The sequence below is a fragment of the Saimiri boliviensis genome, chromosome X (assembly GCF_048565385.1).
Source record: "Saimiri boliviensis isolate mSaiBol1 chromosome X, mSaiBol1.pri, whole genome shotgun sequence".
NCBI classification, from domain to species: domain Eukaryota; kingdom Metazoa; phylum Chordata; class Mammalia; order Primates; family Cebidae; genus Saimiri; species Saimiri boliviensis.
In genome coordinates, this window is record NC_133470.1 from 76,546,928 (window position 1) to 76,552,900 (window position 5,973).

A 5,973-nucleotide genomic window follows, 5' to 3' on the forward strand; every position below is an offset into this window, starting at 1 on the left:
CTCAGCCTCCTTAGTAGCTGTGACTACAGGCACATGCCACCACACCCAGCTAATTTTCTGTATTTTTAGTAGAAATGGGGTTTAATCATGTTAGCCAGGATGGTCTCGATCTCCTGACCTCATGATCCACCTGCCTCAGCCTCCCACAGTGCTGGGATTATAGGCATGAGCCACCATGCCAAGCCACAAAAACATATTTAAACACCAAAACTGTATAACTTTTAGAAGAACATACAAGGATATGATTTGTGACATTTGATTTGATAATGATATCTTGAATGGCACATCAAAAGCACAGCAAACAAAATTTAAAAATGGGTAAATTAGGTTATATCAAAATTAATTTTTTTGGCATCATAGGGTACTGTCAACAGAGGGAAAAGTCAATCCAGAAAATGGGAGAAAATATTTGTAAATCATATATATGATAACAGGTTTGCATCCAGAAAATGTAAAGAACACCTAGAATTCAACAACATAAAAATGAACAAAATTATGAAATTGATAAAAGGCTTGAATAGACACTGAAGATACAAATGGCCAATAGGCACATAAAATGTGTTCAATATCACTAATTGTTAAGGAAATGCACATAAAAACCATAATGAAATCACACCTTACAACCATTAAAACTATTATCCCCAAAAGAAGAAAGAAAAAGAAAAAACAGAAAATATGTGTTGGTAAGAATGTGGAGAAATTGGAATCCTTTTGCACTGCCACTAGAAATGTATTGCAGCTGCAGCAAAACACAGTTTGGTCGTTTTTTTTTTTTTTTTTTTTTTTTCTTTTCTTTTTTTTTTTAATTAAGTATAGAATTATATCAGATAATTGAATCATGGAATCAATGAGATATTTGTACACCCATGTTCATAGCAGCCTTATTTACAAGAGTCAAAAGGTGGAAGCAATCCAAGTGTCCATTCACAGACAAATAAGTACACAAAATGTGGTATATATACGGTAGTCTCTCATTATCTATGGGGGATTGGTTCCAGAGCCTTTTGTGGATACCAAGATCTATAGATGCCGAAGTCCCTAATATAAATGGATGTAGCATTTGCATTTAACCTATACACATGCTATTTTGTATTTTTAATCATCTCGATTACTTATAATTTCCAATACAATGTAAGTACTATGTAAAGAGTTGTCATACTCCACTATTTACAAAGTAATGTCAAGGAAAAAATATCTACACATGCTCAGTACAGAAGCATTTAGCCATTTTTTAAAAATATTTCTGATCCATGGCTATTTGAACCTATGGATGCAGAACCCAAAAATACGAAGGGCCTAATATATCAACAATGCAATGTTATTCAGCCTTAAAGAGGAAGACAGTACTGACACATGCTACAACATGGATAAATCTTAAATACATTGTCAAAACTTAGTGATATAAGCTAGTCATTAAAGGACAAATACATTTATATTTGATATAGAAGTACTAGAATAGTCAAATTCATAGAGACAGAAAGTGGAATGGTAGTTGCCAGGAGATGGATGTAGGAGAAATGAGTGAGTAATTATAGTTTAATGGGTAGATTCTTAGCTTTTGAATATAAAAAAGTTTTAGAGGTAGATGGTGGCAATGGTTCCAGAACAATGTAAATATATTTAATGCCACTGATCTGTACACTCCAAAATGATTCAGATAGGAAATTTTGTATTAGCATATCTTACCACAATTTTTAAAAAGTAATTGACAACAAGAATAAATATTGATCTCATGAAAATTATTGGTTCAGCCAATTAGAGTTAATTTACAACATATTTATAGGTCAGGTGTTCAGATAAATGTACACATAGGCAGTTCTAATATATTAAAAATTCCTCCCTCATTAACAGTCATTTCTTGTTCATTGAGGCCTCTTTGAAATATCAGGGCCCAAATACACTAGTAGTAATACGAATTCTTCATTTCTTTTACTATTTTACTAAGGGCCATTCTCTGAAATGCTTAAAAATATTAATTCTAATCATTTTTCAAAAGTAGCCTGGTTAAGTATTATTATTTCTATTTTACAAATGAGGAAACTCAGACCGAGAAAAGATAAATCATTTAAACAGTCACACAGAGAGTAGATAGATTGAGGATTTAAGACCAATCACTCTGCAGAACTTTTCCTTTTAACAACTCTGCCATCTTATGTAGTCCTTTCATCACCCACATTGATAGGTACACTACACTTCTTTTGTAAATAACCAAGATATTGAAGTTTAAATAACTTGTTTGAAATTATACATGTTCAGGATCTATTTTCAAGCCTATTTGACTCTGGAAACCTGGCTCTTAAATTACCAATACTACAATTCTCTACCTTGTAAAGCATTTATTTATTTCTCACACAGTCCCAGGATGAACTCAAGACTACAGAGTATCATAGTTTTAAACCAGAATATTGACCACCATAAAAATAAAAATAAAATATAAAAAATAAACAGTAGACACACAAGTAAATCAAATAATTTGTTCTTTAAATATAGATAAATCACAAACTTGCCTAAATATTTGAAAAGAGGAGAGCACAGAATGCACACACAAAAAATATAAATGGGAAAATGATACAGATACAGAAGAAGAAAAATGATATAAGAACATTATTCCAGTTTATCAAAATAATATCAGAGATATAGATGAAATACCTGATTTCCTGGGAAATATAAAATGACAAAATTGTTTCTTTAAAAAGATAGAAAAGCTAAGCAGACAAAATGTCATTTGAGAAACTGGATTTGAAAATGTAGTCAAAGAACTACTTTAATAGTCATGAAATTTCTTTGTAGGTCAATTATATTAAATCGTTAGAACACAGATGAATCCAGTATTAAATCTTTCTGTGATGGTCTGAATTGCGGTCCCTCAAAATTCAGATGTTGATACTCTAACACTCCATATCTCAGAATGTGACTACTCAGATGTAGCCCCTAAAGATGTAATTCAGTCAAAACGAAGCCATCAGTTTTAGACCTAATTTAATCTGACCAGTGTTCTTATAAGAAGAGAAGACTTGGACACACGCAATGATAGCAAGAACATGTGGGCACAGATAAAAGACCGTGCAAGGACACAGCAAGATGACAGCCATTGTCAACCAAGGAGTGAGGCCTTAGAAAAAAACTAAACTTGCAGATTCCTTGATCTTGTACTTCTATCCCTTTAGAACTGTGAGAAGTAAATTTCTCTTGTTTATTTCACCCAAGTCTTTGGTCTGTTGCTATTGATATGGCTCCAATGAGTGGAGGAACACCAGGGCTCTTGTCTCACTCGAATTGGATAAAACAATATGGACATTTATAAAATGGAGAGTTTAATAGGCAAGAAAGAAGGGAGAAGAAAGAAGGAAGACGCTCCCCTGTACACAGAGGAAAGGGGGCTCCAAAGCCCAGAAAGGAGACCCCATGTGCCATGGAAAAGTGGCTGCTTATGAATAGGCTGGAGGAGGTGGTGTCTGATTTGCATAGGGCTCAGGGGATTGGTTGGACCAGGCAGGTCATTCACATAGTCCACGAAAAATCTGGCCCTCCCACCCTAGCCTTTTAATATGCAAATTCAGGGTGTCATGATGTTCTACAGATGGGGATATATGAAGGTGGCCATGTTGACAGGCACATGTCGGGGCAAGGGCAAGGAGGCAGCAGGAATCAGGAATCGCCATGCTTGGGCAGACCCAGTTTCTAATGGCTGGCATTTGCATATCAAAAGTTGCCAGCCTGGCTCTAAGAGCAGGGGCTTTCCTTCTAGACAAGAAATGTTTCTGGAATTGTTTTAAAAAAATACAAAAACACCACATGTTCTCACTCACAGGCGGGTGTTGAACAATGAGAACACGTGGACATAGGGAAGGGAGCACTACACACTGGGGTCCCTTGGGGGGAAATGGGGGAGGGATGGGGGCGGTGGGGAGGTGGGAAGAGATAGCATGGGGAGAAATGACAGATACAGGTGAGGGGAAGGAAGGCAGCAAACCACACTGCCATGTGTGTACCTATGCAACAATCTTGCATGTTCTTCACATGTACCCCAAAACATAAAATGCAATTAAAAAAATACAAAAACTATACTTACCTGGCAGGGGAGATACCATGATCACGAAGGTGGTTTTCCCAGGGCGAGGCTTATCCATTGCACTCCGGATGTGCTGACCCCTGCGATTTCCCCAAATGTGGGAAACTCGACTGCGTAATTTGTAGTAGCGGGAGACTGCATTTGCGCTTTCCCCTGGTATAAAAAAAAAAAAAAATACAAAGACTTCCAAGGACCTCTTTTTCTATTTGCCTAAATTAATTTAATAACTCCTATAACATTATGACAACCGTAGCAAACTGTTTCAGAACAGAAGTTAAAAAAAAAAATTGCAAACATCATTTTAAAGTTCACATGATACTGATAGCAAAACTGATACAGCAAATGGATAAAAAAGAAAAATGCAGTATGCTTTCAAACAGATGTAAACCTTAAATAAAATATCAGCTAGAAAAGGTTTAGTCTTAGGTAAATATTTAACATACTTTATCATACTAATCAAAAGCCAGTGGATACAAATCATAAAATGAGAAGAGTGATATTCAGCAAAATGGAGAATTAGGAGCCACTGCACTCATATTGCCACACAGCAGTAACTTTGCTGGCATCCACGCACAAAAGTGCTTTTGTGGAAACCTTAAGATAGGAGGTTGTGAAACTGTAGTGGCACCTAGGACCTAATAATGCTTTTTAAGAGTCAAGACCACCGGGTGCGGTGGCTCACTCCTGTAATCCTAGCACTTTGGGAGGCTGAGGTGGCTGGATCATCTGAGGTCAGGAGTTCAAGACCAGCCTGGCCATCATAGTGAAAGCCCATCTTAAAAAAAAAAAAAAAAAAGAAAAGAAAAAGAAAAAAAAAGAAAGAGTCAAGACCTACACCCTGGCGCTAGACTCAAAAACTGTGTTCCTGGTGCCAAACCTAGAAACAGCCTTGTTTCCCTGTGGACTTGTCTACAGCAGTATGTTACCTTGTTCCTGTAACAAAAAATCCCTGCCAAAGGCCCAGGAGGAGTCATGTACACTAGTGTCACTGGGGAAAGCTTTACGACTTCATTCCCACAGTAGATACTAAAGTGGTTTTCAAACTTAGAACCAGTCTCTCTTACTGTAGTTAGAGAGCAGCTCTGCCTAGAGGAATACACATGTCTATGCAGGGATACCTAGGCCAGCTGACATTGGCCTAACAGCAGATCCTAATAGAGCTCTGCAACTCAACCCAGCCCCGCAAAGCTGTGGTTTGAGAGGAGTTCTTCCCACACTGCAGTGGGACCTAGAGAAAAATTCACCCATCATTACCTTTGTAGGCAAGCCTAATAACCATGGCCGTACTGGTATTGTGAGTATTAAAACAGCTGTGTAAATTGACTCCAGCTCATGTCAGCTATGGTCTAACAGTCCTGCTTTCCAAGAGACTCACTAGAAGACATACCCACCTGTGAAAGCGATGGCAGGCTTACAGGCCTCAATCATGGCTACAGACTTGTAGCAGCCCTGAACAAAGTTCAAAGCTCTTCCAGCCATGGTCAATGGTCAGTGTCACCTGTCTGAGGACCTTCATAATTCCCCAGACTTAGCTTTCCTAGGGACCTAGAAGAAACAGTACCCATTCATCACCTGAAAACAAGAAAGCCATCTGCAGATTTTGAATAGATCCTTTTTCTAGTGTCAAACATGCTGACTAAAGAACTGGAGTCAGTCCAGTCAACTTGAAAAACATACAGGATCCATACTCACTAGAGTCCCTGGTAACAGGCCCAATAACTGCAAATTCCATCGCAAAACCAGCAGCAGTCACATGACCTGATTCAAACACCACTTGGCCACCATTTTGGAGACAATCCAATCAGCACAGGAACTCAACAGGAGAAGGTCTTTATCTGCCAAAAGCAGTCTGCAAATACTGAAAGAAGTGTTTGCTCATTCAAATGCATAGAACACATGGA

General features: G+C 37.7%; 1 non-coding gene across 1 annotated transcript; it reads left to right on the top strand.

Annotated features, from left to right (window-relative positions):
* The first annotated feature begins 4,064 nt into the window (after positions 1–4,064).
* On the top strand, positions 4,065–4,228 carry LOC120366716 (U1 spliceosomal RNA). Its single transcript, XR_005581290.1, has one exon. It is a non-coding gene; the product is annotated as a U1 spliceosomal RNA (small nuclear RNA).
* Positions 4,229–5,973: the final 1,745 nt, after the last annotated feature.